This window comes from Talpa occidentalis, unplaced genomic scaffold (assembly GCF_014898055.3).
Source record: "Talpa occidentalis isolate TD23 unplaced genomic scaffold, MPIMG_talOcc4v2.1 talOcc4.10, whole genome shotgun sequence".
In the NCBI taxonomy this organism is placed as follows: Eukaryota; Metazoa; Chordata; class Mammalia; order Eulipotyphla; family Talpidae; genus Talpa; species Talpa occidentalis.
In genome coordinates, this window is record NW_023600993.1 from 49,792,043 (window position 1) to 49,819,376 (window position 27,334).

At 36.9% G+C, this 27,334-nt stretch overlaps 1 protein-coding gene and 1 long non-coding RNA gene across 2 annotated transcripts in view; one reads left to right on the forward strand and one right to left on the reverse strand.

The window, feature by feature from the left end:
* TAFA1 (TAFA chemokine like family member 1) overlaps nt 1-27,334 on the forward strand; it is an 856,565-nt gene that overhangs the window by 120,264 nt on the left and 708,967 nt on the right. The window lies entirely within an intron of this gene.
* Nucleotides 6,188-27,334, reverse strand: part of LOC129145812 (uncharacterized) — a 46,315-nt gene continuing 25,168 nt past the window's right edge. Inside the window, exon 4 of the long non-coding RNA XR_008551901.1 lies at nt 6,188-6,210. This is a non-coding gene — a long non-coding RNA (uncharacterized LOC129145812). The remainder of the gene's footprint in view (nt 6,211-27,334) is intronic.

Sequence of the window (27,334 nt, forward strand, 5' to 3'; positions counted from 1 at the left end):
CAATGTATGCATTTTCGTTTTGGTTATATTTCCCCATACAATTGCACCTCCCCCCTTATTTTTACTCTAGTTCTTCCTTTCCCTGCCCCTCCCTCCCTCCCATGCCATAGTGTGTCTCTGGTTTATAGTTGCTTGTTGATTTTGATTTATACTTGGTATTGATTAGTCTTTTTTCCTGGTCTCTTATTTAGGTTTTCTAAATTCCTGTTATGAGTGAGACCATCCAATATTTTTCTTTTTCTTTCTGACTGATTTTGCTGAGCATGATCCCTTCTAGCTCCATCCATGTTGCTGCAAACTGCATGTGTTTATCTTTTTTGAATACTGGGTAATATTCCATGGTGTATATGTACCACATCTTCTTGATCCACTCATCTATTTTTGGGCATTTGGGTTGTTTCCAAAGCTTAGCTATTGTAAACAGTGCTGCTATAAACATAGGGGTTCAGGTGCTCTTTGGAATTGATGTTTCTGTGTCCTTTGGGTAAATACCTAGGAGTGGAACTGCTGGATCATATGGAAGCTCTATGTTTAGTAGGTCAAGAAATCTCCACACAGCTCTCCATAGTGGTTGGACCAGTTTGTACTCCCACCAACAGTGCAGGAGAGTTCCTTTTTCTCACAACCTCGCCAACTTTTGTTGTTGCTTGTTTTTATAATATGTGCATCTCACTGGTGTAAGATGGTATCTCATGGTAGTTTTGATTTGCATCTCCCCAATTACAAGTGACATTGAACATTTTTTTCATATGCCTGTTGAACATTTTTTCATATGTCTGCACAGCTTTTGCTGTGCAAAAGCTTTTTAATTTGATGTAGTCCCAGCTGTTGATCTTTGCCTTCACTATCACTGCTTTGGGTGATGTATCTGTAAAGATGTCTTTGATGTGCATATCACATACTGTTTCGCCTATATTTCCTTCTATGTATTTTATGGTTTCAGTATGTTTAGTTCTTTTTTTTTTTCTTTTAAGATTTATTTTTATTTATTTATTTATTTATTTATTTATTTATTTATGCAAGCACTGGGTATAGTCAGAAGCGCGGGAGGGAGAGAGAACTCACCAGAGCCAGGGCGGGGAGCAGAGCAATCTGAAGGACCGAGGTACACTGCTGAGGGGAGCAGCAGGCAGCAGGAGAGGTCTGCGTGCCATGTGGGACCCTCCTCTGGTGGCTGGGGAGCAGCCGGGTATCGAAGCGGCACTGCAGAGGCTGCGGGCAGCTTTGCAACCCAGCGCTCAACCACTGTGCTACCGGGGAGGCCCTTATGTATAGTTCTTTAATCCATTTTGAGTTGGTTTTTGTGTATGGTGTGAGGTAGTAGTCAAGCTTCATTCTTTTGCATGTAGCTACCCAGTTTTCCCAGCACCATTTATTGAACAAACTTTCTTTGCTCCAATGCATAGTCTTTGCTCCTTTGTCAAAGATTAGTTGACCATAAATCTGTGGGTTTATTTCTGGATTTTCTATTCGATTCCATTGGTCTGTGTGTCTGTTCTTGTTCCAATACCATGCAGTTTTGATGATTATGGCTTTGTAGTATAGTTTGAAGTCTGGGAGTGTGATGCCTCCATTCCCTTCTTTTTTTTTTCAGTAGAGCTTTGGCTATTCTGGGTTTTTGGTGATTCCATATGTATTTCATCAATAATTGTTCTATTTCTTTGAGGAATGACATTGAAATTTTTATTGGAATAGCATTGAATCTGTATATTGCTTTTGGTAGGATGGCCATTTTAATAATGTTTATTCTTCCACTCCTTGAGCAGGGGATGTCTTTCCATTTCTTTGTGTCTTCTTCTATTTCTTTTAACAGTGTTTTATAGTTTTCTTTGTATAGGTCCTTTACCTCTTTTTTTAGATTTATTCCCAAGTATTTGATTTTTTTGTTTCGATAATAAAAGGGATGGTTTTTTTGATTTCTTCTTCTTCAGATTTATTGTTTGTGTATAGGAAGGCTACTGACTTTTGCATGTTGATTTTGTATCCTGCCACTTTACTGAACTGATTGATGAGTTGAATTAGTTTTTCTGTGGAGTTTTTGGGGTTTTCTATGTATATTATCATATCATCTGCAGATAGTGATAGTTTGACTTCTTCTTTTCCTATTTGGATTCCTTGGATGCCTTTCTCTTGTCTTATTGCTCTGGCTAGGACTTCCAGTATTATATTGAAAAGCAGTGGTGAGAGTGGACATCCTTGTCTTGTTCCAGATCTTAATGGAAATGCTTTCAGCTTTTCACCATTGAGAATGATACTGGCTGTTGGCTTGTCATAGATGGCCTTTATGATGTTGAGGTATGTTCCTTGTATCCCAAGAATTTCAAGGACTTTTATCATGAATGGGTGTTGCACTTTGTCGAAAGCTTTCTCGGCATCTATTGATATTATCATATGGTTTTTATATTTCTTTTTGTTGATGTGTTGGACAACGTTGATTGATTTTCGGATGTTGAACCATCCTTGTGTCCCTGGAATGAATCCCACTTGGTCGTGGTGAATTATCTTATGGATACATTGTTGGATTCTGATAGCTAAAATTTTATTGAAGATTTTTGCATCAGTGTTCATTAGGGAGACAGGCCTGTAGTTTTCTTTTTTTGTGTTGTCCTTGTTCGGTTTTGGTATTAGTGTAATGTTGGTTTCATGGAACATGTTTGGTATTGTCCCTTCCTTCTCAATTTTTTGAAAGAGTTTGTGAAGGATAGGCACTAATTCATCTCTGAATGTTTGGTAGCATTCATTTGTCAATCCATCAGGTCCTGGGCTTTTGTTTTTGGGAAGGTTTTTGATTACCATTTCAATTTTTCTGCTTGTAATTGGTCTGTTTAGGTGTCCTATTTCTTCTTTATCTAGCTTTGAGTGATTGTAGAGTTGTAGGAATTTGTCCATCTGCTCTAGATTGTTGAACTTGTTTCCATATAACTGTTCATAGTAGTTACTGATTATTCTTTTGATTTCTGCTGTGTCCGTTGTGATTTCTCCTCTTTCATTTATGATCCTGTTTATTTGTGCTTTCTCCCTTTTTTCCTTTGTGAGCCTGGCTAGGGGTTTGTCTATTTTATTGATTTTTTTGAAGAACCAGCTCTTGGTTTCATTGATCTTTTGGATTGTTTTTTTAAATTTCAATTTCATTTATTTCTGCTTTGGTTTTTATTATTTCTTTTCTTCTACTGATTTTAGGTTTTTTTTTGTTGTTCTTTTTCTAGTTCTTTGAGTTTTGAGATTAGGTTGTTTCTTTGAGTTCTTGTTTCTTGATGTGAGCCTCTATTGCTATATATTTTCCTCTTATTACTGCTTTTGCTGCATCCCATACATTTAGGAAATTGGTGTCCTCCTTTTCATTCAATTCAAAGAACTTTTTTAATTTCTTCTTTGATCTCCTCGTTAGTCCAGTGGTCTTCCAGTAGTGTGGGTTTCAATCTCCATGAGGTAGGGGAGTTCCTTGCCTGCTTTTTATGGTTTATTTCTAGTTTGATGCCTTCATGGACAGAAAAGATGGTTGTTATGATTTCAATCTTGGTGTATCTGTTGATGTTTGTCCTGTGTCCCAGTATGTGATCGATCCTGGAGAATGATCCATGTGCGCTTGAGAAAAATGTGTACTCAGATTTTTTTGGGTTTAGTGTTCTATAGATGTCTGTTAAGCCCAAGCTTTCTAGATCCTTATTTAGAGCTTTAGTATATTTACTTATTTTTTGTCTCATTGATCTATCCATTGTTGATGGTGGTGTGTTGAAGTCTCCCACTACATATGTGTTTTCTCTGATGTCTGTTTTCAAAGATGACAATAGTTGTCTGATATATTTTGGTGCTCCTTCATTTGGTGAATATTGTTAATGAGTGTTATTTCTTCTTGAAGTATTGTCCCCTTGATCATAATGTAGTGACCGTTGTGGTCTCTTTTTATCTTTTTGAGTTTGAAATCTGTTTTTTCTGATATAAGTATAGCTGTTCCTGTTTTCTTTTTTGGTCCATTTGCTTGTAGGATTATTTTTCATCCTTTTACTTTGAGTCTATTTTTATATTTTGTAGCTAAATGTGTTTCCTGGAGACAGCAAAAGATTGGGTTTTGTTTCTTAATCCAGCCTGTGAATCTGTGTCTTTTTATTGAAGAGTTTAGTCCATTTATGTTTAGAGTTAATTTTGATATATTAGCATCTGTATTTGCCATTGTGTTTGTGTTTCCCTTGATTTTATTTATTTATTCTTTTTATAACTTTTTTTTTTTTTGGCCTTCTTTTGTTGTTATTCGTCCCTCTAAGGTTCTGGCTTTAGGACTCCTTGTAGTAGTTTTTGGAGTGGGGTTTTAGTCGTAATGAAATTCTAGAGGTTCTGTTTGTCTGGGAAGGTCCTTATTCTTTTTTTCATAGAGGAGGGAAAGCTTTGCAGGATAGAGTATTCTTGGTTGGCATCTGTTTTCTTGGAGTCTGTTGACGATGTCCCTCCACTCTCTCCTTGCCCGTAGTGTTTCTTTGGAGAAGTCTGACATCAGTCTGATTGGTTTTCCTTTGAATGTTATCTGTTTCTTCCCTCTTGTCAGCATCATTATTTTTTCCTTGTCTTGGATTCTTGGGACCTTTACTATTATGTGTCTTGCTGTATTTTTCCTTTCGTCATGGAAGTTTGGTGTTCTTGCTTCTTTTATATCAATTTTCAGCTCCTTGTTCATGTTTGGGAAGTTCTCTTCAATTATTTCCTTGAATATTTTCTCTGTTCCTGCATCTCTCTCCTCTCCTTCTGGTATTCCTATAACTCTTATATTTCCTTTCCTCATGGAATCAGATAGTTCCCGAAGTCTTTCTTCGGTCTTTTTCCTTCGTACTTCTCTTTCCTTTTCTGTTTTAGTTCTTTTTATTTATGTGTCTTCAAGAGTACTTATTCGTTCTTCCATTTCATCTATATTGCTTTCATTGCTTTTCCCAGAGTTCTTTAGCGCCTCCATTAATTCTTTGATCCCCTGCATTTCTTTTACTTCCCTCTTTAGGGACTCAATTTCATTCTTCTGATCGTTAATCATTTTTCCCTTTATGACTTCTGTCAGTTTTTTAATCGCAGCAGTTTTTTATTCTCTTTCTGGAAGGCTCAGAAGTTCTTCCAAGTTAATGTCGTTGCAATCTAGTAGCTGGTTTTCTTTTGGTAGTGTGCTTTTTTCCTGAGGAGTCGCTGGGTTGCATGTGGTTTTTCTACTCCCTACTGCCTGTTTTCTAATTTGCCATATTCCTTGGGACACTGTGTTGCTGGTACTGGCTGGCATATTGGGCGAACTTCCCAGCTCTCCTCTGGCTCCTCTGGGAGACTTCTGCCAGTTTCAAGCAGTCTCTACTGAAGAAAGGTCCCTGTTCTAAAATTCTGATGTGGGGACACGCTCCCCTGCCTGCCCGGTCTGCCCCAGTGGTGTGTGCCGCTCCCCTCTGGGCTTGGACTGCAGGCCAGAAGGGGCCTGGCATGGGCGAGCCTCCCAGCTCGCCTCTGGCTCCTCTGGGAGTCTTCTGCCAGTTTCAGGCAGTCTCTACTGAAGAAAGGTCCCTGTTCTAAAATGGCGATGCTGGGGACACGCTCCCCTCTGCACATGGTCTTCTCCGGTGATGGGTGCTCACTCCCCTCTGGGTTCGGACTGCGAAGCACTGTTTTTTAATAGCAAAATATTAGAGACAGTATTTATATTCAGTGAATATTGCAACAATAAAAATTAATTAACTCTGGACACATATGACAACACATTTGAAGGATCAACAAAACAAAATTATTTGCTGCATAGAAATATGATCAATCTGTGTTAAGAAAAAAAAAGCACTTGAATGATAAATACAAAGATCAAGATAGTGCTAACCTTCAGGGAGGAGGCAGAAAGTTTATCCAAAATGGACCATATAAAAATAGTGGTAATGTTCTAGTTCTTAGGAACTGTAGAGTCATTTATTCATTTTATTAGGTATCTTAACAAGGATTCATGTTACATAAGTCCATTGCATGGTAAAGACTGCAGTGCAACAATTCTATGACAAAAATAAAACAAAATTCATATATTTTTTAAGTTTCATGTTATGGGAACTTTGAAACTAGCCCCATTTAAGCTGCAGCAGAATTAAATAGAATGTGATGGCTTACCCCAGGCGTCCTAGTGCAGTCACTTGAATCCTGACTCCACCATATACAAACTGCAGGGTAGTGGGAAAATTTCTTAACTTCTCTTCACCTCCATTTCTTTGACTTTAAAACAAGGACAAAAGAGGGTCCTGCTTGACAAGTGTGTTGTGAAGCTTATATACAAGAATGAGCATAAAGCATTTAGTACACAGTTGTTTTAACAGTAATTAATACCTAGTGAATATGACCTAAATGGTTTAAATTAGAGGCCTAAAATGTGTTCACACATGTTCTTACACTTCTGCCCCTGCCCTAAAAGGCTTTGTCCCAGGGTAGCTGTGGCCTCTTCTTCTTGATCTTCAGAATGAATTCATGTGGATCTCATCTCCATTGACTGGGTCAATCTCTTAGGAATCCTGGTCCAGCTGATTGCGTACTTCCATGTAGATAGTAGTAGCAGTTAGTCATCCCTGTGTCAGCCATTGGAACTCAATTACCTAGATTCCAAAAAACTGAAGTGGCTTCTGTAACTCTAGGTCTTGTTGATTTCTCAAATTGTGTTTGGTTAGCAGATCTGGAGGAGGATAGTGTGACAGAGGTAGGGACAATTTCATTTGAAATATCTCAACTTATTAACTGTCTTATGAACTTTTGTCTCTGTCTTAAGAGATTATTGAGTCAACACACTAAGTCCTCTTCTAATATGCTTATTTGGAAATTGAGGTATTTGGTGATACAAGTTGATGAATAGATTTTTCCAGATTTATTTCTTAATTTCTGCTCAACCAGCAACAAAGTAATGTTGGAGTAATGGAGGTTTCCAAGTGGTGGCCTTTATTTAGAACATTGTTATATGTCCTTGTCTTTGAATTTTTTCAAATAACCTTGTAATATTTTTAAATTGAACATCATTATTAAATACAAAATAAAACTAAGAGTTTCTAAAATAGTTATTTTTGCATTGAAAGAGTTCTGGGCATTTGATTGCTTGAATTATCTCAAGTCCATCACTTACTGGTTGTGTGACTTTGGACTGGTTTCCTCAGATCTCTAATTCTCAGGATTCTCATGTATAATATGGGAAATAGGAATTTTCTTATAGGTTTTTGTGAGGATTAATCAAGATGATGCATATGAAATACTTATAAATTGATTAGTTCTAGTAGATGTTCATGTTCTAGCAATTAGTTAAAAATTGTTTCTCAAAAAGGAACTCTCCTGCACTGCCGGTGGGAGTGCACACTGGCTCAGCCACTATGGAGAGCTGTGTGAAGGTTCCTCAATCTGCTAAAAATGGAGCTTCCATACGATCCAGCTCTCCCACTCCTAGGTATTTAAACAAGGAACACAAAAACATTAATTCAGAAAACACCTGCACCCCTATGTTTATTGCAGCACTGTTTACAATAGGTAAACCAAATGCCCCAAAATACATGCCTGAATCAAGAAGATGTGGTACATATACACAGTGGAATATTACTCAACAATCAAAAAGATAAACTCATGTCATTTGCAGCAACATGCATGGAGCTGGAAGGGATCATGCTCAGTGAAATAAGCCAGAAAAAAAGAAAAATACCGGATGGTCTCACTCATAGCAGGAATTTAGAAAACCTAAATAAGTCAAAAGGAAAAACACTAATTATAATAAAGTAAAAATCAAAATCAACAGGCAACTATTAACCAGAGACACACTATGAGGGGAGGGGAGAAGGGATTAGGATCAAAACAAGGGTGGGGTGGGAATTTTACAGGGATGATAACCAAGACGAAAATGCATTCATTGTACAAAAATGAAAAATGTAAAAATAAATAAAATAAAAATAAAAAATGCAGAGGAAAAAAAATTGTTTCTCAAATGCTAGCTGGGTAGGCCCTTTGGTAAGTGATTTCACCTTAGTCAGTTGGTTCATCTTAGCAGTATATTGTTTTAATTCTTTTTCTGAGTTTTATGTGTTAATAAATTGAGCTTGAGACTATTTAGGTTTTGAAATCTGTGGATAAGTAACAGAGTATCTCTGGATTTTAATGTTCTTTTTTATAATGCTAAAAGCAAGAGAACCTCAAAGTATTCAGAAAATAAAATGAGAAAATGAATGATAAACACAGAACTATTTCTTATACATGCCAATATTTTTTAAAATGGTAGCAATAAAACAACAATGGAATTGAATAAAAAAAGCTTATGATCACTGACTCCACGGGTCTGAAAGTGCTGAATCTGTAAACTTCTAACAAGATCATTTAAAAATCAAGCCATGAACATTTTTGTGCTTCTAGTCACCTTTTCCTGGGATTTTCACCTCGGAGTTCTGTTGGGTTTGTAGGCCTGTCTTTGGCTTTGAACCTTCCCTCCCTAAAGGGCATGTTTGGGACTGAGCCAGAGCTCATGCACATGCACTGGGTCCCACAGCTCACAGCTGCTGTCAATATGTTGCCTAGAACACACTCTCCTTGAGAGAGCTCCTTTGAGTTGTCATCCCGTAGTAGTTGGAGTAGAAGATGCTCAAGAGCCACTTCTTTCTTGATTCAGGACTACATTTCTGACAGTTTTGGAGATCCATTTCTTCAGTTCCTTTATCCCACGCTAGTTGATTTTTACCGTCTCTATCCCTTATGTATGCCTGAAATGTATGCCTGAAATGCTTCTTTCATCTCAGTTTGTGAAATCCATGTCTATGTACTTTCAAAGTTCCACCTAGTAGAATTTCTTCCAGTTAATCAGAAATTCTCTTCATTCAGACCTCTTATAACACTTTTTAAAAGTACAATTTTCTATCATGGTCTGTAAAACTATTCTAGTGACGTGTTCTTGTCTGCCTCTGGCACCATCTCTTGCTTCTATGCTTTAGTCACACAAGTCTTTCTGTTCCTTTAGAACTCCAAGTTCATTATTTTATTGGATTAAAATTTTGCTATTCCAATCTGTTTGGAAATTTTCTTCCAATTTCATTTCCTGCTTGATTTTTTTTCCCCATTTGTAAGCCCTCAAAAATGTCTTTCCTGACAAAACAACAACAGCAACAGCAACAACCAGTTCATTCCCATTTCAGTCACTCTTGCACAGCTGTTCTTAATTGGAGCTGGTTTTGTCCCCCCATAACATATTTATTAATATCTAGAGACAGTGTTGGTTGTGGTAACTGAGAGAGTGATATCTAGTGGGCAGAAGCCCAGGTATCTGCTAGTGGTATCTAGTGAGCAGAAGCCCAGGTTTCTGCTGAACATCCTGTAGCACAGCACAACCCCTCCAAAATAGAATTATAGGCCCAATATGACAGTCAGACTGAACTTGCAAAATGGCATGTAGTATATAGTATTTTATTTTCTTCAAGGAACGTGGTAATCTTTGAAACTATCTCCATAAGGGTAGGAGTCTTATCTGTCTTGGTTAATGCTGCATTTCCATCGTCTACCATGGTGGCTGACACTTGGTGGAAGCTTAAATGTATTAGTTGAATTAATAAACTGATCAGTGAATATATTTTAGCAAAAATTTCTATTATGCATAGTTTTGATCTTGGGTCTTGCAGTCTTGCATGGTGTGTGTGTGTGTGTGTGTGCACGTGTGTATGCACGCACACACACACACGTGCTGTTTCTCCTGGTTATTTGTGAATTTTTTTTTGATCATGTACTTGATGGAAGAGAGATGACTTCACAGTGACTAGATGCTGAATAAAACTATGATGGCTAAAATCGACTCAAAGAAATACCCAGTTTTGAGCTTTGCATTTCCTATGTGTCTAAGTACCCATGTAGCAATCCTCAGTATCATAGATGGATGGTTTTCTAACCTGTATTCTGCTGAGAGTGTTTCAAGAGTTTGTAATACATTCATTCTAAGTTTATTTTAACTGGGTTTTCAACTACCTAAAAAAAAATAAAGCCTAACATACAATCTTATACCTATGAGCTAGTTTTGAACACATGAAATGCCTAACACCTAACTTTTTTGGCCAGTTTAGCATACCCCATTGGGGCAAACTTTCCAACTTTCCTCCTCCCTTGATCCCCTACATCCCCTGTTTCTATACATAGGTGGTCTTAAGAACATGTTCATGATTAGAGATTGTAGAACTCTGCACAGTGTCACTGGACGAAAAGTTTAAAATTCAGGTGTACACTTGTTCACTCATTTAAAATCAAAGCAACCTCAATGAAATGACAGTGACATCTCTTTGGCATAATTCTCCTAAGCAGACTGATACATGGTGTCATGTCAAGAGTGTGTGCAATGCATGCTAGCAATGCTCTGTTTGGATAGTTTTAGGCTATTTTTATTAAGTATAATAGAACATGAAACTGGAATTTACTTGTGATGGAATTGGGGTATTGTGCATCCCTTTGTCTAAAAGGGAGTCAGTCAAGGGTATCCATGTGAGGTTTGTTAAGAATTGGCCCTGCCTCAATCATACCACATTTTGGCTGTCTATGCAAGCAGATGACTAGGTGAATTCATGGAAACATGGAGTTTTGCTATGGGTTTTCGTTTTCTATATCCCCACTAATTCTTTTCCTGTTTGTACAAGGGTGCATCATTCTCTCACTCTGTTGGTGAATTTGCCTATTTTATATCTATTGTTGTCAATTTTTACTTTATGTATTTTGAAATTATGTGTTTTGGTTTATACTAGCTTAGAATTACATGCCTTCATAGTGAATTAAGTTGCTAATGTGCTTAGTATTATTTGTATGAAGTACTTTTGTTTTAAAGTGTATTTTACCTCACATTATTATTGCTATACCCAGTTCTTTTAATGTTTACCTAATATAGCCGTCCTTTTTCAATCCATCTGAGTCTTTATGTTCAGATATATTTCCTATAAATCACATACAGCTGCTGGATATTTTAAAATGAGTATGGCAATTTTTTACAACTACAGTATACAGAGTTTAGCCCATTTACATTCATGTTATTTTGAATATATTTGTGTTTATTCCTGTCATTTATGTGCCACAGTTGTTGCTTTTTTCTCCTTTTTCCCTCTTCTCACTTCTCTTATTTTAAATTGAGGGATTTTCCCCTGTTATATTCTTTCCCTTCGTTTGGAAGTTCTATGTGATATATCTATTATTTTAGCAATTTCCCAAACTATTGTAATGTGCTATCTTAATGACATGTGAATTAACTGAAATCTTTATCATACTGCAGAATTGTGTGAGACCTCAAAACATTTTATTCAGATCACCTCCCTTCTGACATAAATACTACACCACTATACAGTGTTTTATTGACAATTTTAATCCCTCTCATATTAGACAATATTATGTATAATAACAGTGAGTTTTTTGTATATGTGCCAGTATCCTTTATCTTATTTCTTCTTGCAACTCAGTCTTTCCATGTAATATAATTTCCCTGTGTTAGATATTCATCCTTTAGAATTTCTGCTAACAAGAATCAGTATCTTCAACTAAGTTTTTGACTTAGTTGTATGACTAACACCTATGTGGTAGTATGTGTGAGCAAATTCTTGATATTATTGATTAAACTTTGAAATAAAAATCATTGTATTTCTTTATCAAGTGTCTGAATTCTGTAAACTAAGGATAATGGAAAGAGCATAGAGAATATTAAGAAACAAATATATTACTATTAGGTTGAACTACATACTGCCATTGTTTCTGGTTAAAATTTGCCAGTGTTGGCAATTTCATATGGTTTATCTTAAACATTTACACCTGTTTATATGTAAGAGCTGTTATATGTACAAGTGTTTATAACAAGACTCTAAGATGACAATCTTATTTTAAACATCTTGATTGATCAAAACAGCTTTCTTATTGATGGACATAAAGAGCTATAAATTTGAACATGAAATTAACTTCTAGTAAAATAACATTTTAGTTCATTTTTGCATATTGGGATTCTACAAAATATTTTAATATTTGGATTTATTCTGATACAATATCTGGGTGTGTGGACAGATGTTAACAATATCTGAATATGTGTAAAGACACATAATTACATGTCATTTATAGATATGAATATTTGGCAAGAACACACTCACTTCAGAAAATAACACCCACTAATTGTACTAATTCTAAATTCAAAATTCAACTGTACTAATTCTAAATTCAAGAATTTAGAAGTTGAATTTTGTGAATGAGTTATAGTGAAATTATATAGAAAATTTTCTCAAAAGTCATTGAATGACAGAAGATAATTTTTTCTATATAAATACCAAACCCTGGTGTCTGGGGCCCAGACAGTCTCACTGACAAGAGGTAAATTTTTTTAAGATTTATTTATTTATTTATACAAGCAGAAGCACAGGAGGGTGAGAGAATTCACCAGAGCCAGAGCAAGGAGCAGAGCAGGCAGAAGGACCGAAGTACACTGCTGCGGGGAACAGCAGGCCAGCAGGAGAGGTCTGAGTGCCATGTGGGACCCTCCTCCGGTGGCCAGGGAGCAGCCGGGGATCGAACCGGCGCTGCAGAGGCTGTGGGCAGCTTCGCAACCCAGCGCTCAACTGCTGTGCCACCGGGGAGGCCCAAGAGGTAAATCTTATAATAAGACCTTAGGAATATTTTGTCACCAGTCAATCAACTCCTAAAGGCACCAAAGTCTTATATTAAAATGGACCACTACGGTTAAATTAATCGTAGAAACTAGATACTATTTTGCCATGTATTTTATCACTTACTATAAACTGTGTTGTGAAATAAATAACTCTATAAGCATTGTATTCAGATTCAATAAATGGTAATTTTTCCTGTTGAAGTTTGGTAAATAATTTAATAAATCTCCTACCAGAATCCCATGGAATTCCAAATAAATCAGTAGATTTTCACTTTGGCTCTTTAGTACTTGTAATGAATCTTTAATGTCTAACAGCATCTACTGTTTACATTTGCCTGGGGTCTCTCAAACATTATGAGATGAAATGGTTTTCCTGGTCCTTGGTGTATGGCTGTCACAGAATTAAAATGTTTCATGAATTTCATATTTGAGCGAATGACTTTCATTCTTCAGTCTCTTGTGGGAATGGAGAAATAGGTGGAGCTGCATTTAATAGTATGCTGTCTTGTCTAGATTGAATTTGTTATGAATTGCATGGTTCTCAATTGTACTCTCATGCATCCTTAAAACAAATCACAAATTCTATGGGACACATATTTTGTTTTTTGCTGAACACTCAGAGTGTGTAAATTATGATTTAAGGGCCATGAAACTGAAGTTGGTATAAGGCTACAAACACTATGTTAATTTTCTTTAGAAACATAAAAGGAAGCTTGTTTTTGAATATCCTTAAAAGTTTAATAAGAGTTCCTTTTGTGGTACTATAAAAAAGCAGCTCCACAGAAATATAAATATATATCTATTAGCCTTTGTGAAAATGTACCCAGATTTCCAATTATAAAATTCTTATAAAGTCAATGATTTCTTCCTTTTGGCATCACTTTAAACAAGTGGTAAGATTGTGTTGTTTTTAAAATAGAGAGCATTTGTGTATACAGAACAAATATTTCTGTGTAGATTTTAGAGAGGGCAAAACTTATACATATGTCTTTCTGAACACTTTGGAGAGTTCATCAAGAGGAATCAAGACCGTACAAAGAAGCAACCAGTCTGCGCTCTGCAGAACTTCTGGCCATTCATTGTTGATGGGAACTCAGATGAGGAAGCTCATTCAGCAGGTCTCTACTTCAAGCCTCTGGGGCTGAACTTGCTTCTAGGTTCTGCAGATAAGAGCACTGGGATATTAGGCAAGGACCCTGTGATGTCCCCAATGGCACTTAATTTCTATTGGGTGACAGAAATCTCATCAACAAATTTGTATCTATTATACTATTGGAGTTATTTATAAGTGCTACAGGGAAAAAAAAAAGTAAGGTCAGGTCAGAGTCAAAAATGATTGTTTGATCTAATTCACGGTTTAACATTCCTCATGAGGAACTTTACCTTGTGATTTTGATTTACACAGGAATTCAAAGTAACTTGTGAAAATACACAAGACACAGAACAATTACATCAATATTCAAGGAAGTTGGGCATAAGTTTAGGGAAACTATTACATGTCAAGACTAATTAGAACACAGGAAAGTAGATATAGTCTGCTATGGTGGTTGGAATGCTAAGGTACAGTTGGCACTAAACCTATTGGTTTAAATGAAGAGGACTGTTGAAACATTTTATGAAAATGGTTGTCTCCATGAATAACCTCCAGGTGTTCATGAGAAGAACATTTTAGCTGAAATAACAGACAGGTATGGAACAAATACCATGCTATAGAGTGGATGTCTATTTGGTGCCCTTCAAGGAAGGTCAATAACTAGTTTGGTTAAAAAATAAATTGAGGGCCTCCCCCATGGCGCAACCGGTTGAGCACAGTGCTATGAACTTGTCTGCAGCTTCTGCAGTGTGGGTTCTATTCCCGGCCTGCCAAGGAGATTCCCCCATGGTGCGGCAGACCTCTCCTGTCTTACCTGCTGCTCCCCTCAGCATTGTATTTCGGTCTGTCTGCCTGTTCTGCTCCCCACTCTGGTGAATCCTCTCAACCTCCTGCACCTCTGGCCTGTGCCCCAGCTATTGTATAGATAAAAAAATAAATCTTAGAAAAAATAAATTAAGCACCAAATTGTCTCAGCATGTTTGTTCATTTTTCTTTTGATTCTCTCTCTCTTGAGCTCTCTCTCTTTCTCTCCCTTTCTCGAGCTCTCTCTCTCTGTATGTGTGTTTGTTCTGTGCAGGATCCCAGGCTCCGCTGAGAATTTAATGAAAGCTGTAGACCTGTGCCCAGATTATGTCCACCCATAATTTGGCACAGTGTCAGGGTGTAAAGGAGGTTCTGAGGATCATGAAAAAATTCCAAGATGACCGTTCCTTATGAAAAAAAGGGGAAAACATATTCATGTTGTACTCTAATTTTTTAAATTACAAGCAAATATTATTTGGTCAGTTATTAATACAACCATATGCTTTGAAAATTAAGAAGATTTGAGAAAAATTAAGGGCCCAAACAAGACATTTCCATCTCTGATTATAAGTTAACAGGCTGGTAAAACCAATTCTCATATTCCACCTAAGTCCATTGTCATTTATTTCTACAAAATCCAGGTGTCTACTTTTTTTTTCTTTCTATTTTATGCACTTTAATATTTTTTAAGCACCATAGTATAGTAGATCCTGCAACTGTATTTCTGCTTTGTCAGTATGATTTTTAACCTAAAAAATTGAATTAAAAAGCTAATTAATAAAATATAATAGGAAACAATTTAACAATATACCTCTAGTTGAGCCATAATTGAAACTCAAATCACAGAGAGATCTATGAAGAACAGTGAAGAAAATAGTACTGCTTTAGGTGGATACATGTCTTAATTGCCAAGCATCAGTTTTTAACAGTTTGGTTTTGCATCATTAAGAGAATTTCAAATTATTTCACCCATTGAAACAGATTCATCCAAGCAGGTAACATTCACCTACTGGCCTGCCTAAAAAATTGAACAATTCAGAATAAAAATGTTCATTGCGATATGATATAACTTTACCCATTATCTTTTAAACAATTTCTTTTCAGTTCTCTTGTTCTTTCAATTTCTTCCCTGTGGCATTTAAAAACTGTATTGAAATCTAAGAAAGCAGAGGGTGGGTGAGTCATTACCATAAAAACTACCATGAAAAAGAAGTAAGGTCTCTGCATGGGGCACAGGAGCCTTTGGTGCTCAAGTGGTGATACTGAGGCAGTGGATTATAAATGCCTAGGTTGTGTTTTAGGCTCCCACAATGGTAAAATGTAGGCGAGAATACCTTTTTTTTCATACAAAATAATGCCCTTTTGTGTGAAATTCTCTGCAGGTATACTTGTGTAACCTGTTGTATTATATATGTGGATCGTTTGACATATAGTGGGCATGTTTCTTGAAAGTTCAATACCCTCAAGATGTTTCTGACAGGAGTCCTGTTTTCCCAGAGAGTTTGGCTATTGACTAGATAGATGTTCAGAAAACTCTTTATCTTGACATGCTAGTGTGGTGATCATTGCTTAAAAGAAAAATAAACTATAATTTAAAAAATATAGCCTTACAGCTAGCTAGTAGTTTGAGAATATTCTCTAGGGTTACCGTCTTGTGAAGCAGTTTGCAGCAAACCAATGCCTGAGATTCTGGGTATCTGCCATAGTACTATTGATTGGGGCTTGTGTATTTCAACCACAGTTAGTTACTTGTTCCCCTGGTAAATTAGAATATTCTGACTTAATCTCTCAGACTTAATCTCCCAGTTTGTCATTGAATAGGATTGAAATGTGTGTGTAACATAGAGTTGTGGTAGAGATTAAGTGAATTATACATGTAAGACACTTGGAACTGTGTTGCACATAGGCAGTACCCGCTAGAGCTGCGATAATGGTGTGCAGATCATAGCTTTTCTTTCTTTATCAGCAATTTCATTGATTTCTCTTTGTTTCTCAGTTTAGCTCTCACTGCTCTGCAGGATGACATCCTATTGTTTTTGTATGTCTGAGTTTTACATTCATAATTTATATAATATTTAATAAGTGGAAATATTTGTATCGTATTTGTATTAATCATATTTGTGTTATTTACATAAATGTGTGGTCTACTGTAATGCAGTTGCAGATGTGATGGATGGCTCCTATGATGCTGATGGCATCCTAACTCAAACACCCTGAAAATTTCACTACTCTTCTGTCTCAAGGCTTTTCCCAAAGTTATAAACAGTTCGTAAATGCTGGAAAGATAACATTCATACTAAACATCAACCATTAGAGGATGAGAGTCTATGTGGAAAAGTCCCAGCCTCTGCAGTATATGGAGGGACCATTCTGAAACACAAAAATACGTGATTTTTAGATATTTTCCAGGAGAAATATAAGCAATCTAGTTCCTTGTAGACATCACAATTCAGTAATGACCATACTGTATATTACATGCCCATGACTTAGGCAGTATTTTAGAACTGGAAAATTTTTACATTTGGAATTCCTTCACCCATTTCACACACATACCACTTCACACTTCTGCAACAATCAATCATTTCTGGGTATCTATGAGTTTATTTGGTTTGGTTTTGTTTTTAGACTCTACATATAAATGATATCATCCAGTATTTATTTTTTTCTGACTTGTTTCTCTTAGCAAAAGGCATTCAAATTCCATCAGTGCTGCCACAAATAGCAAGATTTCATTCTTTTTAATGAGTAAATAACATTCCATTGTGTTTAAGTGCCATGTTTTCTTTATCTCTTCATCCACTGATACTTCGGTTGTTTGCAGATGTTGGCTGTTATAAATGATGCTTCAGTGTACAGGGGGGTGCGTATATCTTTTTGATTTAGTGCTTTTGTTTTCCAGTAATGGAATTGCTGGATCATGTGGTAGTCTGTTTATTTATTTATTTATTTATACATACATGCATACATACATACATACATACATACATACATACATACATACAAGCACCGGGTACAGTCAGAATCTTGAGAGGGTGAGAGAATTCACCAGAGCCAGAGCAGGGAGCAGAACAGGCAGACGGACGAAGTACACTGCTGAGGGGAGCAGCGGGCAGCAGGAGAGGTCTGCGCACCATGTGGGACCCTCGCCTGGCGGCCAGGGATGGAACTGGCGCTGCAGAGGCTGCAGGCAGCTTCGCAACCCAGCGCTCAGCCTCTGTGCCACCAGGGGGGCCCTATTTTTAATTTTTTGTTGAAGAACCACTATATTGTTTTCTATAATGACTGCATCAGTTTACATTCCCACCAACAGTTTACAGTGGTTGTCTTCCCTCCACATCCTTACCGATACTTACTGTCTTTTTGTTAACAGCCATTCTAATAGATATTCTTGGATCTTTGATTTTTGGATCATTGATCCATGATTCATGTTTTTTTGACAATACCGTTTTGAGATATATATATATATATATATATATATATGATATCTAAATATTATCTGCAAATAGTGGCAATTATACTTCATCTTTAGTATGAATGCTTTTATTTATTTCTCTTGGCTAATTTATCTGGCTAGAACTTCCAATGCTATGTTAAGTGAAAATGTTGAGAGTGGGTATCCTTATCTCAGAAGAAATGTTTGACTGTTGAATATAACTGATAGCAGAGGGGTTATTATATACAGCTTTAACTATGTTGAGGTACTTCCTCTTTCTATTTTGTTAAGTTTTGGTAACAAATGATGTTGAGTTTTGGCAAATGCTTTTTCTGCATCTACTGATGAGATATTTTTATCTTTCATTTTTGTTAATGTGGTATGTAACATTGATCTACTTGCAAATATTGAACCATATTTGCATTTCTGGGCTAGATCCCAATTTAATATGACATATGATCCTTTTAATGTATTTTTGAGTTTTATTAGCTAGTATTTTACTGAGGGGATTTGCATTCATGTTATTTAGAAATATTGACCTGCAATTTTCTTTTCTTGTGACATCCCTTTCTGGCTTTGTTGTTGCATAATTGTTGCCTTGGTAAAATAAATTTGGAAGTATTCCTTCCTCTTCAATTATTTGAAAGATTTGGAAGGATTGGTGCCAATCCTTTGAATATTTGGTATAATTTACCAGTGAATTCTGGACTTCTGTTTATTGGGAGATTTAAAATTACTATTTGAATCTTGTTACTAATTACTTGTTACTGTTCATATTTTCTTTTTCTTCATAACTCAGTATTAGGAATTTATCCATGTTTTTCTAGGGTATTCAGTCTTTTGGTGTTCAATTTTTCATGCTAGTTGCTTAAGCTCTGTTGTGTTTCTGTGCTATCAGTTGTAATGCTTCATTTTTATTTCTGATTTTATTTATTTAAGTTTCTTTTTTTCTTGGTGAGTTTTGCTAAAAGTCAGTCAAATTTTGCTTTTCTTTCCAAAGAACTAGTTTTTGTTTCATCGATCTTATCTATTGTCTTTTTAGTCTCTATTTCACTTAACTTCTGTTCTGACCCCTTAATCATTATGTCATGTTCGTCTTTGTCTCTTATTGTAGATGTTGGCTGTTATAAATGATGCTTCAGTGTACATGGGGGTGCATATATCTTTTTGATTTAGTGCTTTTGTTTTCCAGTAATGGAATTGCTGGATCATATGGTAGTCTATTTTTAATTAATTAATTAATTAATACAAGCACTGGGTACAGTCAGAATCGCGGGACTGTTCTATGCTTAACTAAGTCTGTTCTATGTTTAACTATCCCAGCTTTATTTTGATATCCATTTGCATGAATATCTTTTTTCACTTTTAGTATGTCTGTGTCCTCATATTTTAAGTGAGTCACTACAGGAATCATGTAGATGGGTCTTGTTTATTTTATTCATTGAGCTACTTTTTCTCTTTTATTGGATAATTTATTCCATTTACATTAAAATAATTATTGCTAGGTATGTACTTATTGTCCTTTTGTAATAATTTTCTGCCTATTTTATAGTTCCTCTGTTTCTTTTCTTGCTCTCTTCCTTATTTCTTCAGACTTTCTTTAGCGTTATGCTTAGACTCTTTTCTTATTGTCTTCTGTGTATCCATTACAGATTTTTTGTCTCTTGGTTACCATGAAGCTTATATATCACAATGTGCATGTATAACAGTGTATTTTAAGTTTCTAGAAACTTAAATTTGAAAATTTTTTAAAGCTCTAATTTTTTACTCTTCCTGTCCCATATTTTATGTTTCATATATCACAGTTTGCATTTTTTTTATCTTGTGTATCCCTTAATTTATTATCACAGTTATTATTTTTCTACTTTGGCCTTTTAAAATATATGCCAGCTTTGTAAGTGATTATTCCACCATTTTTACTATATATTTGCCTTTCAAGATTTATACTTTCAAATGTTTTCTTGTTATTAATGAACACCCTTTCTTTTCCATTTAAAGATGTTCCCTTAAGATTTTCTTTACTTCTAGTTTAGTGATGATGAACTCCTATAATTTGGGGTTCTCTGGAAATTATTTCTCTCTCCTTCATTTCTGAATGACAGCTTGCTAAGAGTTCTTGGTTGGGAGTTCTGATTTTTTCCTTTAGCACTTTAAATGTCCTGTCTCTCCGTTGTTTGTAGTTTGCATAGTTTCAGCTGGAAATTCTGCTGACCATCTCCTGGGTATTCCCTTGTACATATCAAGTTGTTTTCCTCTTGCAGCTTTTAGAATCCCTCCTTGTCTTTAATTTTTGGTGTTTTCTCCATGATATGTGTTCTTATGGGTTTCTTTGTGTCCCCTTTGGAACTCTCTGAGCTTCCTGGAACTGGATGTTTGTTTCTTTCCCTATCTGTGATCTTTTCAGCCATTATTTCTTCAAATAAGACACAGCACTATGAAGCTATCCACAGTCACTGCAGCACGAGTTCGATCACCAGCCAGGGAGCTACCCACATGGCACAGCAGACCTCTCCTGTCTCCCTCACTGCTCCCCTCACCAGTGAATTTCAGTAGATCTGCCTGTTCTGCACCCCACTCTGTCTCTGGGGAATCCTCTCACCCTCTGCCCCCAAACTCTGGCCTGTACCCCAGTACTTGGATGCATAAATAAAACTTAAAAAAAGTTTTCTACCCTTGCTCGCTCTCTCATCCTTCTAGGATCTATATAATGAGAATGTTAGTCCACTGGATGTAGTCCCATAAGATAAGCTAGGTAAGTCCCATAACCTATCTTCACTTTTGTTTCTTTTTTTTTTTAAGATTTATTTTATTTATACAAGAACCGGGGTATAGGCCAGATGTGTGGGAGGGTGCGAGGACTCACCAGAGACAGAGTGGGGAACATAATAGGCAGAAGGACTGAAATACACTGATTAGGGGAGCAGCGGATGAGACAGGAGAGGTCTACCTCACCATGTGGGAATCTCCCTGGCTGGCTGGGAATCGAACCCATGCTGCAGAGGCTGCGGACAGCTTCACAGCACTGTGTTCAACCCCCTGTGCCACTGGGGAGGCCCCCACTTTTGTTTCTTTTTGTTCTTCTAATTGGTGATTTCTATTTCCTTATCTTTGAGTTCACTGACCTTTACTTCTACTTTCTCTAATCTGCTAGTCTTGTGTATTTCTTGTTGTTTATTTACTGTACCCTTCAACTTTGTGATCTCTATTTGGTGCTTTCTTTTATATTTTATCTGAAGTCTTTGAAGTCTTATATTTTGAAGTCTTTACTGTTCATCCATTCTTTTCCCATGTTTGGTTAGCATCTATCTGACCATTACTTTGAAATCTGTGTTATAAGTTACTTATCTCCATGTCTGCAAAGATTTTTCTAAGTTTTAATATTGTTCTTTCATTGGAAACATATTCCTCTCTCTCTCTCTTTTTTTTTTTTTTCATTTTACTTGACTCTCTGTGTTGGTTTCTATGCATTGGATGAAACAATCAACTCTTACAGTCTTGAAAGAGCGGCCTTATATAGGAGGTGAAACTTATTGTTCAACCCTTCATTACTTTTTCATTGTCCTTCAAACCTTTGTGATTGTCCAAACAATCTATTTTATTTTTAATAGCTGCCAGTGTTCCACATGAGAATATGAGCTGGTACCTAGATTCAGGCTGATGGGAAGTTATACCCTTAGGTAGCAACTTTCAAAACATGCAGATATACACAGTCTTCTGTAAGGACAAGTATTAGCCCCACTTGCCAGCAGGGCCAAGTAGGTATCCCCTGGTTGATAGTTGCTGGGTGGACAGGCACTGCAATGAGTATACTAGGTTTTTAATGGCAATGCCAGCAAACTATTGTGAGACAGAAGGAGCATGCAAAGATGGTTTTATGCATGTGTATAAAACCTAAAAAAGGACCCAGACAAATATGCCTCTCTCACAGAAAGATTGGGGATGTGTTTCAATTGGCTCTCTACAAAGTATCATGTAGGGAGTAGCCTGCCAAGAGCAACCTCTCTGATTGTTAGCAGGAACACAGCCCCCTTGGCCACCAGAGTCAAGTGATTAAAGGCCATCCCCTCAGTGGCAGCCATAAAAATTCAGACACCAGATATAAAAACTAGGATACCAGACATATACAAGATTTCCCTCTGAGAAATCCTGGCATTCTGGAATGTGGCACAGGCAAAGTACAAATAATCACTCCAGATTCTCTAGAAAGGTTTATATTCAATTTGAAGATAAGTGTTTAATTAGAAGCCTGCTTCTTAGGCTGTGGATATGATGATAAGGTAAGGGCCACTTTTGCAGAAGTGCTAAGTTCCTCCGTTTTTTGCCTCTTGCTGTGCCTTAGGGTGGTAGCTGTGTCTGAGTCTGGTAGATTGTGTCTGAGTCTTTTCTACTCTTTCTCCATTGGTTACATTCCTGTGGGACCCTCAAGCATACACTCTGCTGGCCGTCAGGACCTGATGATGTAGAAGTATTTCTGGTAGCAGCCACAAAAATCAGAGTGCCAGGTGAGGATATAAACTCCTTACTAGATGATGTAAAATCTGATGTCATAGATATGTGTAGAAACTCCTTTTTAGGAGATGCTGGTGCTCTGAAGTGCAGCAGAGGGAATGTCTAAAATGATCCCTATTGACAAGAGTGAAGTGAAGGGGGCTGCAAAGATTGCATCCACCAAAAATTGCGGGAAAAAAGTGGAAGAAACAATGGTACTTGCTGGGCCTTTAGCAAGCAGTGGGAGAATGTGAACAGCACATGCCTTCCTGTGTCCCTGGAAATCATCCCAACAGGGCATAAAGTTTGAGCACTTGTCAAAGGTGCTTCTGCCTGCTGCAGTGGGACTAGTGAGTCCCATGGGTTCACTTTGAAAGCAGCTTCTCAGCTCACCATATCCTGTGGAGTCATGTGGATACAGGCCCCATGGTTTACAAAGCCAGATATTTTGGGGTTCATTGCTCAAATGTAGGTCTTAAAGTTAGGGTGGAGTACAAACTTCATTTTTCAGGGAGAATCTCAGGGTTTTGAGGCCGTTTTGGTTATGGGTCACCACACTGGCAATGGGGTTTATGACAAGATTGTGTCTGAGTCTTTTCTTCTTGCTTTAGTATGATACCCCCTCCCCGTTTTACCCAATACGAAAGCATTTCTCTTCTAAATTTTATTTTTTTTTCCTCAGAGGAAATTGTTCCCTATCTAGATGTGCATTTTGTGTGTCTATGGGACAAGGTGAGTTCGGGATCTTCTCCTACATGATCATCTTGAACATTAACCCCAAGATGCTAATCTCTTAATCCTGTCCACCTTCCTATCTAAGAAAAAGGTCCTGTGTGTAGTATTGTGTACTTACTGGTCTTTGTTCTGGGTTTGGGTATTGGGGCAATTCTTATGATTTATGACTGATGAGTAATTTCACTTAGAACTGAAAATGAATGGAATCCATGGGGGAATATATAAATTGAAGGAATGAAAAAGAATTTTTCATCCTGTGGCTAGATTGATTTACCATTCAGCCCAACCGTAACTTCTGCTGTTCACCATTTGGCCAGTGAAACTGAAAAGCAGTAGAGATTATCTTGAGCAAGGCTTGGACAGGCCCAGCCTCAAAACTGGTTTGTGTAATCCTGTAGGTATTTCACAGTAGTGCATATTCTGCCTGTCAGTATCTGTACTCTATCTGTCAATCTAAATTTGGCTATTATGAATGCTTTATGTAACTTTTTCCTTGGAAGGCATGAATGAGATTAGTAGTTGTTTTTTCAGAGAGAAAATTAATTAAGATAAGGACTCATGCAAACTGATCCTTCCCTTATGGAAACTTAATATGCAACAATAATCTCTGAAGGGATAAATCTGAACCAATATGGCTTTCATCATGCAAACTAATGACTTATAGATTGCATTCAGCTGAAAAAGATGTTGGTGTGGCCCACAATGATGATGATGTTTTCATTCTGAATTACTTACTTAAAATTCAAAGAGTCTTACCAATAATAAATATTTGAGCTTCTGAAATACTGGAAATTCTAACAAACCTGGGTCTCCATTTCTATAATGCACACATAGGCTAGAGCTTAGCACCAGATGTTCTTTAATTGGGAGTCACTATCCTGTGTCACCATGTGGCTAAATCTTTGTCCTTGACTTTGTTTTCTTGGTCCTCACCTGCTTCAACAATTTATGCTACAAACCTATCCCCCACAAGATTTGACTTTTAATTCTCCCAATTTTTTGTTATTCAAACAAATTAACTTTTTTTTAAAGTCAAGGTTTTTATAAAGTCCAAAATTCAGAATGTCTTTCAAATAGCCAAGAAATGAAGCCATTATGTTTTGCAGTAGTGTGGGTAGATATTATGAGCCTACTGTCAAGATGATAGATCAACAGAAAGATGGGAGCACACAGTGAAAAGAGGATGTGTTAATAGAAATCAGGTCCTTTAAAAAGGTTGAACACATTAGTTCCTTCTAAATATTACTTTTTGGGTCATTATTAGTTCTAGTATTTTGCTTTATTCTTCACATTTGAAAATTTCTTCCACTGTGAGATTTAGGCTTTATGTAAAACTATAATATATATTCTAATCTATTTTAGGACCTTCTTAAAGGTCACTCTGTGAATGATCTGAAAACTTTAACAGGACATGCACACTAGAGTTCTCATTAGCTACTCAAACAGAAACTCTGCACATTCAAAGAATTCTGAGTTGGTGCTCAGATGGAGTAAAGGGAACCTGTATACCATAAAAAACAATCCAGAAAATAAAAATCTCCAGTGGGTGGCCTATAGGGCCCATTAAAAATTTCAAAATATGACATTTGCTTGATTGTTGGATTGGATATTCTTGGAGGTGAGTGGGGTTGAAGTTGATGCCACTCAGAGGCAATATAACTCGTAGAATGCCAAATTTTCAGGACATTGGATAACTTAAATCTCATTAAAATATTTGTTTTCTGTGAAATAAGCCAAATGCTCCTCTCTTCCATGTAACACATACTAGTTTAAATCTACTCTTAAGTATGTGCTTTGTATTATGCACTTTTTATTCTAATAATCTCACAACTGGTCTCTCTGCTACCACCTATCAATCTTTACAGACTACTCTCATTCCATCAGGCAGTGTCCTGCTGAAACTCAAGTCATGATGCATCACTCCTCTACATTAACGTGCTGATAACCTTTAGCTTACTCAGAACAAGGATCTAGGTCATCGCAGTGACCTACAGGGATTCTCAGAGTGTGGCCCCTGGACCGATAATAGCACAGTCAGGAACTTGTTAGACACTTAAGTTCGCAGACACTGTACCAGATCTACTGAATCAGAAAATCTAGAGGTGGACCCAGCAATCTGTACTTTAATAAGTATTCCAGGTAACAATGATACCCAGCTAAATGTTGAGCACTATGGTACTATAAGACTCCATGTCATTTCAATTTCATTACCCTTTAACTTCATGGACTACTCACCGTCTCATTCCACACCAGTCACTGTGGCCCACTTACAGCCACATGAATATGCTAAGTCTATTTCTGCTTTGGAGTCCTTGCCATCCACTCCTCCCCCCAGACAACTACATGGGTGTTCCCCTTGCCAACTTTAGGTCTTTTCTGAGAGGTCATCCTCATAGTTGAGGCCTCTCCACCCTCTGTATTCGTTTTCTAGAGCTGCTGTTACAAAGTACCATGAAATGGATGGCTTAAAACAACAACTATATATTCTTCCATAGTTTGGAAGGTAGAACTCATAAGTCAAGGTGTCAGCAGGGTTTTAAATCCCTCTGAGACTCTAGGTGAAATCCTTTCTTGTGTCTGGTTATAGTCAGAAATTCTTGCTATTCCTTCACTTATTACTGCATCACCCCAGTCTCTGCCTCTGTCATCACATGGTGTTCTCTCTGTGGGTCTTCACATTTTCTTCCTGTGCTAACACCCAGTCCTATTGGATTAAGAACTCCTCCTACCCCAGTAGGACCTTGTCTTAAATACATTTGTGAAGGCTTTGTATCTAAATAAGGTATATAGTAACATATACCTTAATATAATAAAATATAATGATACTATATTATGAAATATAATAATATTTTGAGGGACTTGATGTTGGGACTTCAATGGAACAATTTGAAGTATACAACTCAATCCATAACAACTTTTCTACTTAAAGTTGCATTTTAGGGCCTCCCCTGGTGGTGCAGGCTGTTAAGTGCTGTGCTGTGAAACTGTCCGCAGCCTCTGCAGCGCTGGTTTGATCCCGGTCAGCCAGTGAGGGTCCCACATGGCGCAGCAGACCTCTCCTGTCGCACCTACTGCTTCCCTCAGCAGTGTATTTCATATTTCATCAGTCTGCCTGTTCTATTCCCCACTCTGTCTCTGGTGAATCCTCTCACCCTCCCGCGCATCTGGCCTATACCCCGGTTCTTGAATAAATAAATAAATAAATAAATAAATAAATAAATAAATAAATCTTTAAAAAAAATAAATTTTGCATTTTGCCCTTATCACCTTGCCCTAGCTCAGTCTGTTCTTTGGTTTTCTTCCTGACATTTATAACCTCCTAATATTCTCTACATTTTATGTACCTATTTGGTTTACTCTTTGACTTCCTTCTCTGGAATTCAAGTTCCATATGGGCAAGGATTTTTGTATGCTATGTTTTCATCACCTCTTATCAATAGAATATGCCTGGCACACAGTAAGAGATCCATAAATATCTTTTTTTGAATGAATGAAAATGATAGACTATTACCAAAATCATTTAATTGGTAAGAAGTCTGGTTATATATCTTCTAGCACAAAAATACTACCTCCATTTTTTTCCATCCCCTGAAGGTTAGATATAGAATTAGAGTGTGAAAGTGCTTACTGAGAAAAGTTAAGTTCATTGTGAAAATAATGATAAACTTGTTGATAGGAAGGGTTTTCTATTAGGGAAAAAGACCCAAGGAAATTTTGGAATAGGGACTCTTACTAGGATGATAACTGAACTGGCAACCAAGAATCTGGAAATGGACAGATATCTGCAGTATACCTGGTCAAAGCAAGGCACAGAGTGAAAACCTCCTACACTGAGATCTTTTGTCCCTGGGTCCTGAATTCTTTGTTCATTCATTCAACAAATACTTTAATATCTAAATCCCAAGCTCTGTGTGCCACAACTGAGATTTAAGATTAGGTTTCTGAATTTATGGAACTTATATTGTAGTAAGGGATTAAATATAAGTGAGTGCATAGTTGCACCACAGCTGCCTTTTTCATGGGGCAAAGCCTGCTTGAACTATCTTGGTATCCATCCCAAAGAAAATCAATTTCCTTTCAGCTAGTCAAAACACAATATAATATAGGTGTGTAGTGGCTAGGTGGGAATTCACCAAAATAGAAACCTGGATTGGAATTTTAGAAGTGA